At 39.8% G+C, this 14,405-nt stretch overlaps 1 protein-coding gene across 1 annotated transcript in view; it reads right to left on the bottom strand.

The window, feature by feature from the left end:
• The window catches only part of KCND3 (potassium voltage-gated channel subfamily D member 3), a 406,878-nt gene that overhangs the window by 85,802 nt on the left and 306,671 nt on the right, over positions 1–14,405 (bottom strand). The gene's annotated exons all lie outside the window — the stretch shown is intronic.

The following is a 14,405-nucleotide window of genomic DNA, read 5'->3' as shown; positions in this document are numbered from 1 at the left end:
CAACTGAATGTGGGAACCAGAAGTCTCATAGGAGATTATCAGATGCCTGAAAGTGATAGGAGCAAAGTGGGACGCTCCTGTCACAATCGATGTCATGTGATGTTGCCATTACTCCATCCTTTTCCCATGCAGGGGAGGAATTCTCCCCTCACTTTTCAGTAATCCCTCCATAATTCAGTAATTTCTTTTGGACAAGGAGAGGATAATGGCGACGTTGTGTGACATCATCTGATATTCTTGCCCCAATTGCATGATTGTGATAGGAGTGTAAGTTTCCTTGTACTCTGTGGAAAAGTTGATTGGCCATGGTAAGGATAAAGAAGAGAGTTGGAATTTCTGCGACATCTGCTCTGAACTCTGTCTGTTGCTTTTTGGGTCCCACCTTAACTGGTTTATTATAGTAACTGCTTACATTGGCAACAGTCTGTTTCATCAGCTGCTCCATTTAGCAGTTTTGCAGAATAAACCCCTGTGGCCCAGTGCATAAAAGCAGCTCTATAAAAATGACAGATGATGTTCCAGCCCAAGTCTGCTTAATTTATGTTCATTACAATCTCAAGTTGATGGAAGTGTTGTTTAAGGGCCTTACCGCATTGCCTCATCTCTCGCTACAATTGTGTTGTCTTTAAAAATGCTGTTCAAATGGGATTGCATTGTTTAATACTGTACTTTCATAACCATTGTGGGATTGTAGCATCTCACAATGCCCTATTGCAGACCCTCATTAAATTAAACTCTTCAGTGCACATGTGGGGCAGTGGTCCCTTAAACCCCTTGGATAAGTGGGAGCTTTCTGTAAGTTTTGTGCTTAAATCATAGCATGACGTATGTGGGAAAGAAAATCAATATAGGATTTTTTAAAGTAAAAAGAATCACTTTTAAGATGATCTCCAATGCAACAACTACAGAACAGCAATGATGTCATGTAGTAGGCCAAACAGGGAATGTTATTAAAGAAATGTAGTTCTGTTTTATTTGTCTCATGCGATAAGCTCCTAAATTATACAGGTTCAGTCTCTTATCTGCAGTCACTAGATACTCCACAAAATGAGTGGCTCACACAAATGCTTCTATTAAGACATCATAATTCAACCTCAGGTAACAGTTCCACTACATGCCAGTAGTCACTGCAGCAGCTGTCGTGATACTGGAGCCGAAATATCACTTTCTCATCTTCACCCACACATTAAGCAATTGGTACTACTACAAAACAAGACCCAGAAACAGAAAAATATGGAAACTATAATAAATTGTGAAATTTGACAAAACAAATCTCTCATTCCTTCCCACCCTCCTTCCCTCTCCCTCTCCCTCTCACACACACAAAGGCAGTTTACAGATTGCCCAAAAGGGCGGTCTGCCTCCGCCTCCGTTTCCACCGCCTGGAAGCCTCAACCTCCAAATGGGGAGGCTTCCTGGCGGCGGAAAAAGAATCCGCAAAAAGTGGCTTCTTTTTGCGTTGTGGTTGTGATGCATGTGTGCACAAATGGCACACTCGTGACATCGCAAGCACAGAGGAACGTGCAGATGCTAAGTGTCCAGCATGTCAAAATGGCGGTGCCCATGTGTAACCCTAGTACTAGGTACGTACTAGGGTTAGGGCGTCTGGAAAGGACGCCCTTTCCTAACCCTAGTACGTACCTAGTACGTACTTTTTGTGCGTCTGGAACGCGGAAAATACTCCCTCAGTTTTTTTCTTCAGATCCAATATCCCAGATCAAACACATCAATTAGTCCATTAAAGGTAGCATAAAATGCCCACCCAAAATTGTTGCAAAAGAATTTGTATTTTGAGACATCAGTCAGCAAATATAAGGGATTGCCTTTGGTCTCATATTGAAAAAGGATAGGATATAAATTAAAGGAAGAACTTTTTTTGCTCAGTTTGTCTCAAAGGTGCTGCAAGATCCCTTTGGATACTATAATGTCTCTAGTGACAGAAAATAGTTTTAGTTTACCATCCCCAGTTGCCAGTCTGGTTTTTATTAAAGGGTCAATAAAAGCAACAATTCTGAAGACTGCAGACCAGCTTCTTTTTGAGTCTTAAAAGCACCATGTGGTTGTTAACTCCTCTTCTTCACCCTGGTTCATAATAAAACCATCTTTGACCGAGAGTCATGCAATTGTTCTAATGTGTTTATTTTAATGGTTGTATTAATATTTAATAAATTTAATAATTTGTTGTATACCTCCCTATGATCTTTTACAGATGAGGCAATACTTAGCTATCTCTAAATTGGCCTATCAGGTAACACAGAACTTGATTTTTCTGCAGCAGACTCAGAGATGGTTACCATTCTCAATATTGTTACAAATCTAGTTGAATTCTTCATTTTAATAAGAAATGCAACTTAGCCAGCAGTAGTCTAATCTCCCATTTTCATGCCTTTTCATGTCAAAAGAGCAGCTTTCTGTTTTTCTTTCACCCTCCCTGGTAGTCAAATTGATGTTACTTGAACAGCTCCTTAACTGGTATTAGAGAACAAGTTGATTCAGATTGCTGGCATTGGGTTAACAATGGGTGGCTCTCTGAAAGTCTTGCACAACAGTTTCCACACAGCAAGCCTTGGTATGACTGAGGGCCAATTTACATTGCCCTCAAGCAGTCAGCCAAGTGATTATTCTGTTAAATCCATGCTTATCCTTTTTGTCAGTGAGAAATATATTTGTAGTACAGCTTTCATCGACTTGCTTCATCATAAGCATAAACCATGTTCAACATGTCACTGCTAAGCCCTCTTTCCAGATCTTTGACACAAGGTGTCATCATTTTATTCAGAGTCAAGAGAGCAACAGCCAGTGCACACACAAAAAAAGCATTGATATGACCTAGTAGGCAAAATTTAAGCAGTTAAAAAAAAAGAATAGTTAACAGGGAACAGAGAAAGTTCCTCCCTGATTTCTTCCTAGTCATCCATCACTCCAGTGGGCAGCCATTTCCGTCTTGAACTCATAAAGACAGTTCTTCAAGAGAGGTCTTCTTTTGGGATACAAGACAGGTGATGTTTCAATCCACTTCCACCAGGGCAGTGACAAGGAATTGCGATGGGGTCCCTGCTTCTGATTGTCACTACTTAATTCACTGATGGAAGAGGCTGGAAACATTCTCCTTCTTCTGCATCAAGTAGCAGCTGAACAGACTTCCTTTATTCAGTGCAATTGCTGGCTATTAAGATGGGCAGGGAGGCATGTATGTTCATGGCATAAGTTCCATAATCATGACTACATAATCTTACTGAATATGGAGCAGTTATGGATCCATAACTAAGGGCCAGAGCAGACATGTGGGAATGAGAGGCCTGGGTCTTGTCTGGCTGCAAGCGGACCAAGACCATGCCAATTGCATGGGCCATTCCCAAGATGAGCCGTGGTTCTAGGACCCACCCATGCTGCCAGGAGCAAAATTATCCTGGCTCCTATTTGCTTTGGTCCAAGGGACCAGAGTGCGGCTGCTGCATGGCTTTGGGCTGCTTTGGAGGTATTTGTCATTTGAACGCCATCCCTCCAAAGCGGCCAGAAGCAACTTCATTTGGCCTGTCTGTTCTGGGCCTAAGTTATGAATTTGTAACTGCAATAGATCATGGCAGCCACTTTTTAAAAAAACCTATGACTATTTGGAGACCTTTGGTGGGCATAAAAAGGATTAATAAATACTCCTAAATTATATACCAACAGTCATTGCTCTGGCCTCTGAGGAAGCGAACAGCAGCCAGGCACAGCACCATTTTACCTTTATTCCAGTGGCTTTATTCCAGTGGCCTCCCTCCATATTCCATCTGCCCCTGCTGTGGTCTTGGAGGGAGAGAAAAACAGCCAGTATTTGCTGGAATTAATATCCTCCCTCACTATCTTCCGCTTTTCTTTGTATTTCATATCTTTTTAGACTGGAAGCCTGAGGACAGGGAATTGTCAAATCCACAATTTACAAGCCATTCTGGCAGACCTTTTGGCTGGAGGGTGAGGAATAAATGTTCTAAATATATAGATAAATAAATGAATTAATAATAAGAAGAAAACAAACAAATGAAGCAGTAGATGAGCAGGCGGAAGAGACAATAATATTTTTCCAAATGCATAACAGAAATATGATTTTGTCCCAAAAGAAATGGATGATCTCCATCCAACAAATGGTTAATTTGCAGTAAATGATTAGTTTAAAAAATAAAGGTTAGGTTAGCAATTATACATTTATTGCCTCTTCCCCAAGATCCTTGAGCTATTTGAGTCAGACAGTAGAAAAGAAGACAAGGTGAATGACTGGAGGCTATTATTTCACCAACTGTCATGTTTGCATCATGTCTAATAGCTACTTGCAAAAAGGAGCCATCAAAGTGCTTTTCAGTGTGCCCCTGTTGAACTATGAACCCTTTTATAGCTTAAAGCTCATAAACACATATTATTGAATCCAAGCTGATTACTTTTACAGTGGCAACAGATGGTACGAGTTATGTTTTAGACTCTTGAAAAGTTATGCTGCAGTGTTGCAGGCTTATGACTGATGGGGCAGTCAACTTGTATTAAGAGGTCCAATCATCTGTGTTGCATTATGGGGAAATGTGTCATGCTCAACAGTAAATCAGAATTCAGAATCCCAATTACCTTCACTGTAATATGGCACTCAATAAGCTAGGGCAGTCAATCATACTTGTTAAACCTGAGCAGTTGCTGCCTTGTATGTTTCATTAGAGAATAACAGGGAGAGTTCTCTTTATAGCACCACCAAGGTGATACCAACCAAGGCATGGAGTATCTATTCCAAGTATCACTGAGGAAACTATGATAGTGCTGTTAAAGATTGCTATGGCAAATACACAAAATAGAAGGAACTGACAAAGTAGAAGGAAGTGTGTAAAACAAGCAGCAAGGTGGCAATATTTTCTGTTGGAATTTTTATTCTAGCAAATTAAGCCCAAGGATACAAACCAGCAGCAAGTCCTTTTGCACAAACCATATCAAAATGAAGAAGAGTTTCACAACAGCATAGTAAAGCTGCAGTTGATTTTCTATTGGCATGAAAATGGGAGAAGGTTGTGCTATCATGTTGTCTGTTGCTGGCAATACATGGTTCCAAGTAGAAAATGTATATATTACTCTAAAGAAAGGGAGGGGGGAGTCTGTGTTTTGGATATGAAAGGCTTTGAATGTTTCTCAGTTGGTATATTACTTCTCAGTGTGTAAATTAACATAAGACCTTTAAGAAACAATGGAGCCATACTGGCAAGGTATCTCCAAGCTTCCAGATTTAAAGAAGAAAGTTTGACGTGAAACTTGTTGTCTGTGTAAATGTGGAAGAAGCCAGTTGCTTTCAATGAAGACCAAACAACTGGAGCAGAAGGCAACAAAACCTTTGAACAAAATTCTTCCAAAATCATTTTCACTAGAACAAAACTTGTGACTTGCTTTTCTAAGGCCCTTATCACATGAGCAAAATTTGAAGTTATCCCAGGGTCAATGTGAAGGCAGTGCAGGGGCAATCATGGGGTTTCAATCAGGAGCCATCTTAAACACAATTGCGGGTCATTCCAGAGTCATTCCAGGGTTAGGTAAATCCTCTTTCCCCCCGAATTTACCTAACTCTGGAATGACCCTGGAATGACCCTCGATTGTGTTTACGATGGCTCCTGATTGCGTTTGGTGTCATGTGATAAACAAACTTGAAACCCCATGATTGTCGTGTTAGGGATGATGGGAGTTGCAGCTCTTCTCCTGGCTTTCACTCTCACCCCCCTGGTCAGCGGAAGAACAACCAGTTTGACCAGTAGCTCTGAGAATTGGCTGAAGATGTTTTCCAATCTTCTCTGGAGTCCGCTGGTTCTTGTTCAGCTCTCAAGACACCAGTCAACACAGTAGTCTTCTATAAAAGATCTACTTTTATTCTAATATATACACTATGCACAAAACAATTCACTACTCACAAAACTCACACTACTATACTCCTCAATACCCACAAAAAATATTGCCATACATTATTGTTTATATAGGCATTTGTCTCTCCATTCATTATACAGTTGCCACCTCCTGGGCGTGTACATACATTATGATTGACATATCAAACTTGGCTCAATCTTTACCTCACATTGCATCATACATTACTGTCCACTCAATGACTTTCAGGTGATATCAATTTGCACCTTTTCACTTTGTCCTTGCTACATGTGTCCTTGGCTTTTAGGAACTTCTAATTACATTATATGCAACACCTATGTGCCATTTCAATAGCTTTTGCTGTGTCATGTTACTTTCAAATACATTCATATACATTTTATATTTCTTGTGACTATATATCCCATGTTGCTTTTTCCTGACATGTTGCTGCATTGCCTTTACATTGCTTTCACAATGACCCTGGGATAACTTCAAATTTTGCTCGTGTGATAAGGGCCTAAGCCATTACAGTCTGTTGGAAGTAGAATTTGCTGTCTCCTGTTTGCTTTCCATTCTTTCTGCGAAAATCCAAGACTCAAAATGCTAATATCTGAACTGGGATACCAAATTCCTTTGTTCCCATAGTAAGTTTCTGTACATAGCTCCAACAACTGATAATTATAATCATTACTAGATTTTTTAAAATTAATTTATCAGCTTTCAACAAAAGCACTTATTTAATTTTAAATAATTTGTTTGAAATTATTTATTTATTTTATTCGCATTCCATTTTTACATTTTTAGAGTGCTATAAATGCTTTAGCTGCTCTGGGTGAAAATTAATTGTGCTATATGGAGGCATTTGTCTAAGATTAAATTAAAATTAAAACCAGAAATGTTTTGGATTTTGTAGTTTTTCAGATTTTGAAATATCTGCATATACATAATGATTTTTTTGGTATCCAGGTTGAAACATGAAATTCATTTATGTTTCATATACACCTAGCCTGAAGGTAATTTTATACAAAATATTTTAATTTTTGTGGATGAAACAAAGTTTGTGTATGTTGAACTATCAGAAAGCAAAGCTGTCACTATCTCAGCCACCCATGTGGACAACTTTGGACTTTGGAATATTTTAGATTTTGGAATTTTGGATAGGAGAGACTCACCCTTTACCTGTTTGGCACTTCATTTGGTCTCAATACCAAGCTTTCTTTCTTTTTTTAAAAAAAGTAAATTTCTAGCTCTTGTAGAAGTCAAAATATGGGGCAGAGAGTGGAGTTACTTGTCTGTGAAATTGTTCTGCAAGAAACAAGTCTGCCTGGGAATTTCAGGTATGAAGGAATGAAAATAAGCTGTGAGAGCAGTTGCGTGCAAGAAGCAAGTAAGGGATGCATTGCAAGGGTGCATGACACAGCAAGGTAGGAAGTAGGAGAGATGCTGGAGAGTGAGCAGTGAGAGTAGCAGTGGGGAAGGAGGAAGGGAGGGTACAAGGTACAGGAGGGATTGGAGTAGGAGGGAAGGGAGAATGAAGTGACAGATGAAGGGAAAAGAGGGAAAGTGAGCTGGGCTAGAGTTGTAGGGTACAAGGAGCAAGAGAGACTGGTGTGAGGAGGAAGGACAAGGTGCAAGAAGGAGATGTATCAGAGTGAGTGAAGAAGAAGAGGGAATAAGAGATGCAGCAGCAAAATGCAAACAACAAGAGAGGAGAGCGTAGCAGAGGCATGAAGTGAGTCCAGGGAATGGGGGGTGAGGCAAGTGAGGAACATAGCAAGAGAGATAAGGTATCATCATCGTCATCATCATCAGTCCCCAAGGAGGAGAGCACAGTGCAATTTATTACTCCCATGTTCTGTTTCTTGAGGCAGCCCCCTCAGGTAATACTCTGTAGGAAGAAGGAACTGACAAAGGAAGAGGAGAGTGTGAACAAGAGCTCATTAAGGTAGATATCATGTGAATCTTCAGATTCTGGGGAAATAAATCCAAAGAATTGTAAAGTAAAGGCAAAGTCTTTTTTGATGGACTAATTCCACATTTTTTTGACTTGGGAGTATATTATGGGCACATACTCTTTATTCACACATATATCATACAAAGTTAAATGTGCATGCACATTTTGGTGAAATGTCAAATAGATGAAAACCAGTTAAACAGATTGTTTTTTACTTGTAATAAAACTTTGAATAATATTAGGCCATGCTTTTCCGCATTCAGTTACTGCTATTTGCCCCCACTTTCCTTTGGTCTTTGCCCTGTGAATCATATGGCACTAACACCCAGGAGCATCTTATGGTATTTTCATGGATCTGTCACTTTTTTCCATCAGTGAAAAGGGCAAAGGAGAAAGACAAGGTGACAGAGCTGAACTAACCATCGCTGTATAAGGATGTATAAACTTACTTCTCCATCAGTCCAATATTTCTCAAAAGCTCTCTCATGCTTCATGGCACTATGTCTATAGCCTTTCATTTTGGAAACATCTTGAAACTTTCACACTTCTCACAAGCTGGCCATCCACAGTTGGCAATTTTTTTCTCACAATCACCATCAATCCTACATGATTGCTACCCAAATAAATGTAACCTATCCTATGTAGCCTAACCCATTTTATCATTAACTCTATATTTACTTGGAGGAAAGCCCACTCCTTTATTGTGTTGCCTTGATAATGGAGTGCCCATTATCACAGGTTCAAAAATATAGGGTTTTTTTTTTTGGTTATCAGGATACTCTGGTGAGAATCTCTGAGTGATGAGACTCATCTCAGATAGATGAGACTCTTCTTCTGCACAAAATTCACCCTTTTTGCTACAAAACCCAGCATTTTGGCATTCTGCAGAAATATTACTTTCTGTGAAGAAAATACTGTTTTTTTCTGCAATAAAGGGTAAATTTGGTGCAGAACAAGTTCTGAACAGAAAGAACATTCCAAAAAGGTCCCTATCCTCCTCCTTTTCCTCTTCCATCTATCTGACCACCCACCCATCCATCTGTCCATCCATCCTTTATCTTCACAGCAACTTTGTGAATAATATTAGTTTAAGAGTGAGAATCTGATACAAGATCATTCAGTGGGTTTCATGATTCAATAAGAATTAGAAACTGGGGCCTTTTCACACAACAGATATTGTGACTCCAGTTTAACTGCCATGGTTACGTCCTATATAATTCTGGGATTTGCAGTTTAGGGAAAATGAATCCTCAGCTAGAGTGCGCTAATGACTACAAACTCCATGTTTCCACAGGATGCAGTTATGCTGGTCATAGTATTATAATTGCATAGTGTGAAAGGGCCCGGGGATCAGCTATGGTGCAGGCCAGCACTCTAAACACTAATCTGTGCTGCATCACATATAAGAGGCTCCAAAGCACAGATGAGACATAAGGTCTTTCATACTTATATGAGAGACCTATAAAATATTGCTTCCTCAGCCAAATTTCCAATGTAGATAGTTTAACGATCTGGCATTTCACAAAACAGCTGCAGCTACAAAATACAAAACACAACACAGCAAAAAACAAAACAATTTGCAAACAAGGGAGGGAAAAAAAGGGAGGACCTTTATTCATTTTCTCATGTGTCACACTCAATTTCCCATCAACATTGCAGCTGTTTGATTAGTTGGCTTAGCCAGAGGGGCCATAAATGGAATGCTGGCAAGCGAGAAGCTGTTCTGTTACCTTGGGGGCACTGAGCAGTGAGTACGTATTCTCCACATACCCTCTGCATAGTATAGCCAAATATTTATCATTGTAGTGAGAGTGGCACAAGTTTTGTTCGGGGTTATGCATTGTACATAGAGATATCTAATACTGTTCGGTAGGTCTCTCTGTGTTATATAGCTGTGCTATGGCTTTTAAAGTGAAGTCAGTCTGCCACAATGGGTTCAAATGCACAGCCTTTATTCTAATTTCCATCTCATACACATATGGCTGGCCCAAGACATTTTGCTGCCCTAAATAAAGTAGAAAACAGTTTTCCTTCTCCATCCTACATAGGGCTGCCAGGTTGGATATGGAATAGGCTCCTGTTATTTTAATCCTTAGCAGATTATGAAATAGGATGAGGTATCATAAAACTCCACCAAGCAGGAAGAAAATATTTACCCTCCCTCACTTTCTTAATCCCAACTTTCAGCCACAGCTCACAACACAGCTATTGCCCTACCACTGGAAACTGGGAAGAGGGGGCATGAAAGAGTGTCAACCTCTGTTTGTGGTACTAGCTGATCTTTACCCCTCCTCTGGAAAGGCAACAGACCTTTTGGGAGAAGATGGCTGCAGCTCAAAGTTCAGGTGTGAAATTGGCATATCTTCTTCCTGCATGCCCAGGTTCTATGGTGCCTTATCCTGATCCATGATTTGTTAAAAATTAAAATTATAGGAGTCTCATTCTATATCCAAGGTGGCTACCCTAATCTATCATAAAGAAACTGTATGGCAGTTGAATGTTTTCTCAGCACTCACAATTGAATGGTGTGCCCCAACACCTGAGGGGTACAAAGAAGCTGTGTTCCAATAGAGAAAATCTACCTCCCCAAAGAGGAAAATGCCAAGGGGGTTCAGGAGAATAGCGTGGATAGTGCTTTTACCTCAGCCTCTATTAGCTGAGGTGGTTGTCTCATTCTGCCAAAGAGTAAGGCTGTCATTGTTTAACAAGTTATGTCTGCCATATTTGAAGGAGCCAAATATACTCTGAACACAATTTTTATCTGCTGAAAGTGCAGATAAATTCATAAAATTCATATACCAAGAAAATATAAAGTGAAGTACAGTATCATCCAAAATTCACAGGACAGTGATAACTTTATGAATATTACACATATTGTAAGACTTCAAAGTTCCACTGGTTTCTTCATCAGACAAAGGTGTTAAAATGGTACAAAATAAAGTAAAATAAAATAATGTGTTATAGTTGTAATCCTTCTGAACTAAGGACTATAATTACAACATCTTGGCCAAATGCTATATCAAATCCGGCTACCCTAATCGAACATAAAGAAACTGTGGAATGTTTTCTCAGCACTCACAACTGGATGGTGTACCTCAGTTGTCCCCCCTCTTCAGTATTATTTTTAACACCTTTGCCTGAAGAAGAAGCCAGTGGAGCTTCAAAAGCTTGCAACATGTGGACTGGGCATTTTGGTTGGCCCAAAAAGGTATCATGGTCATGTGGATTTTGGATGATACTCTTCATATATCAAGTAATCCAGTGACAAGGAATTTTCCAGAGGATGCCACATACTTTTAGAGGCTTTAAACTCTTCTTGAGAATAAGCTTGTAATAATCCATCCTTCATCACACTTGTGCTATCTCCTTTCATTCTGATGTGTCACATACTTTAGGGAGTGTCTCCTTTAAAATATTTAAATACACCAAAGGAATTAAATAAAATTCACTGTATTTTCCTCAATTGGTTGTGTATGGAACTTTCATGAACTAAAATAGACATTAAAGGTAATACTACATGGAAACTTTACCTTTGAGAACTGTTAAAGTGGAATACACTGCAAGACAGCTAGGATGCATTTTGTGCATATTCTAAAACTTAAAAGGAAGAACCTATTTTCACAGTAGACTTTAAGAGCCAGTTAGTACATCACCTACTGATTTAGCTCTGGATGATCCATAACAGGTTGCATGAACTGACTCTATTGAAAATAATGTGACTGACATGATGTGAGCAATGTAAACATTTTCTTCAGTACTCTTGACCTGTGATGGTTTATTGACACATGGGAATGACTATGAAGATGCATAAATCAAGGTTTGAAAATTCCACTGAGAACCAGGTCTGTGATGGGATCAGTACTCTCTGGACCCATACAGACTATTGCTTTTGCCTTTCTATAGTAGCTTGGAAAGGGAAACTTCTTCAGACACAACTGGTGAGACCTTCTACACTCACACAGAGGCCCAATACAGACAGGCCAAAATAAAGCTGCTTTGGGTCACTTTGGAGGTATGCTGTTTAAATGATGCATGCGTCCTAAGAGTCCGGAAGCTGCGCCAAAGCTGCGCTCCAGTCCTTAGGACTGGAGCATGGCTTTGGCACAGCTTCTGGCCTGTTTGTATGGGGCCTCTGTGTGAGTGTAGAAGGTCTCACCAGCTGTGTCTGAAGCAGTTTTCCTTTGCAAGCTATCATGGGCGGACGCCGCCCTTGTTTGTTGCACAAGGGAGCTGCAGCAAACAAACCGCGTGGCTCCCTTGTGCAACAAAAAGAAGCCGCAAAAAGCGGCTTCTTTCTGTGGCGCCAATGTGGCACCAGTGACGCACTTGCGGTGTCATGAAGGCGCCGAGACGTGCAGATGCTAGGCGTCCGTCACGTCAAAATGGGGGCACCCATGTGTATAGGGTGCTGCCATTTTTACGCCCTCTTTACGTGCAAGGGGCAAGGCACATCAGGAAGCGCCACCCCTCGTGTGTAACAACAGTGCCTGATAGCGCCCATCTATACAGCGCCCTAGAAAGGCAAAAGCAATAGCAAGTATGTTTCTATACGGTTTATATACCTACTGGTTTATCTTTTGGCACAGAATGCAATACAGAAATTACTATTACTGTTTTTACTTGTGCTTTGAAAAAGAGCAAAGAAGAGCTTTTCAGGTTTTCACAACTGTGAAACTTTTTAAAAAGCCTAATGCCTAAGAAAGTAACTTCCTCAATTATAGACTCAATCCATTGCAAAGTTTGGGTCAAACAGTGCACTTAAGCACTCGCTGAGCGGTTTACAATGTGTAAGCTAATTTCCCCCAATAAGCTGGGTACTCATTTCAGCAACCATTGGAAGGATGCCAGGCTGAGTCGACCCAGAGCCCCTGGCTGGTATTTAACTCACAACCTTGTGGTTTTGTGAGTGAGTGGCTGCAGTACAGGCATTTAACCACTATGTCACCAGGGCTCCAAGACATTATTGATTTAGGTGGACAGCTCTGCACAACACCCCAGACTGGACTGGGTGTATTCAAGGACAGATAGATATTTTTCACTTCTTTACTTCTTCACTAAGGAAGCTTTTCTTATAATAGAATAGTCATGCCCCTTCTGGCTCAATTAAAACTCCTCAAATCCAAAGCCATGAAAACATGTTCTCTGTAATTAAAATGTATCGCCCACTCCTACCTTTTGGCTTCAGTTTCTAAGTGATCTGTGGGTGCAGAACAGGTTGATTCATTCAACATGACAATACAAAGCCTTTGCAAGTTGACTCTGACTAGCTTTAATTTCTAATAAAGGAGACATCAGGCCTTGATGAGCTATAACCCTAGTCTCCAGTGAAGATGGTCATTAAAAGGTTCTTCTGAAACTATGGATTAAACACAACCATAAAATGAAAGCACCTGTCATTCTGTGATCTACCTAGGGGAATTTTAAATTGCTAACTTGTTCTTATAAATGCCAGTCAGCTAATTATTCTCTGGGAAGAGAAAAACAGTAATTGGCCAGAGCCATTTTCTTTTATAGTATGTAGTGCTAGGAGCAAATAAAGATACACAAACAGATAGCTAGATGTTGTTGATCTTGTGTCTAGCCCAACTCTCAAGATAGCAAGTGTTCTTGAAACTGGATCTTAGAGTCATGGAAATAGAAACAATAATAACAGTTGTTAACTCATTCTTAATTGTATTCAGAAGGGATTTGTAAACTGTGGAGTTATCCTTGAGCTTATCATCACATGTATAATGAGATACATCATGAAGCTACCATCATATCCACCATCAGCAATAGGGTAGGGTACAGTGGAGGTAACTTCAAAGTTCTGTATCATATTTATTGGCCATGAAAGCACATAAACCTCAGTATGATATAAGTTTTGGATTGTTAAATTAGGCACCTGGGAAACCTGGGTTCTAATCTCCCATCAGCCGTTCAGCTTGATCAATGAAATTGAATTAGTTACCATTTCGCAGCCTAACCTCTCTCAGATATTAGGATATGGGATATCATGGGTGCTGCCTTGAACTCCTTGGGAAAGGTGGGGTATACATGAAATAAGCTGCTACTGTGATCATGACCATTACCACTAGAAGCAGTGTCATGAAATTAATCAATATTACAAAGTCCTGCTTGCTGAGCTTCACTTCACAGAGTAAATATCACAGCCTTCCATAATCTTTGAAATGTTGTGGGATCAAGAGGAACTGCCCAGAAACATTGCTCAGACCCATAATGTATCTTACATTATAGCTGTAAAATCTAAACCATTAGTGACTTACGTAGTTGGTAGAAAATTAATTGCTATGCTGCTCCTTATTTTTGTCCCCATTCAATAGCATCTGTAGCACCAATAGCCTTGCAACACATTTATAATGAAAAATTGCCTACCGGTCAAAAATATTGTATTTCAATGAGCATTAATTGGACATTCAAAAAATTCAAATGTACGTCCATTTTTTCACCACAGACAGAAATCTGAGAAGAAACGCAGAAGTCTTCATTAATTTATTTTTATAAGGCAACTAATCACCTTGAAAGATTTTTTAAAAAGAAAAGCCCAACCAACTCATAGTTCTAGTGAAAGTAGATTTTAAAGTAA

This window comes from Sceloporus occidentalis, unplaced genomic scaffold (genome assembly GCF_023333645.1).
Source record: "Sceloporus occidentalis isolate IW3139 unplaced genomic scaffold, rSceOcc1.0.p SCAF_3, whole genome shotgun sequence".
Taxonomy (NCBI): Eukaryota; Metazoa; Chordata; class Lepidosauria; order Squamata; family Phrynosomatidae; genus Sceloporus; species Sceloporus occidentalis.
The sequence above is the reverse complement of the archived record's forward strand: the minus strand, read 5'-3'. Positions and strand labels throughout refer to the sequence as shown.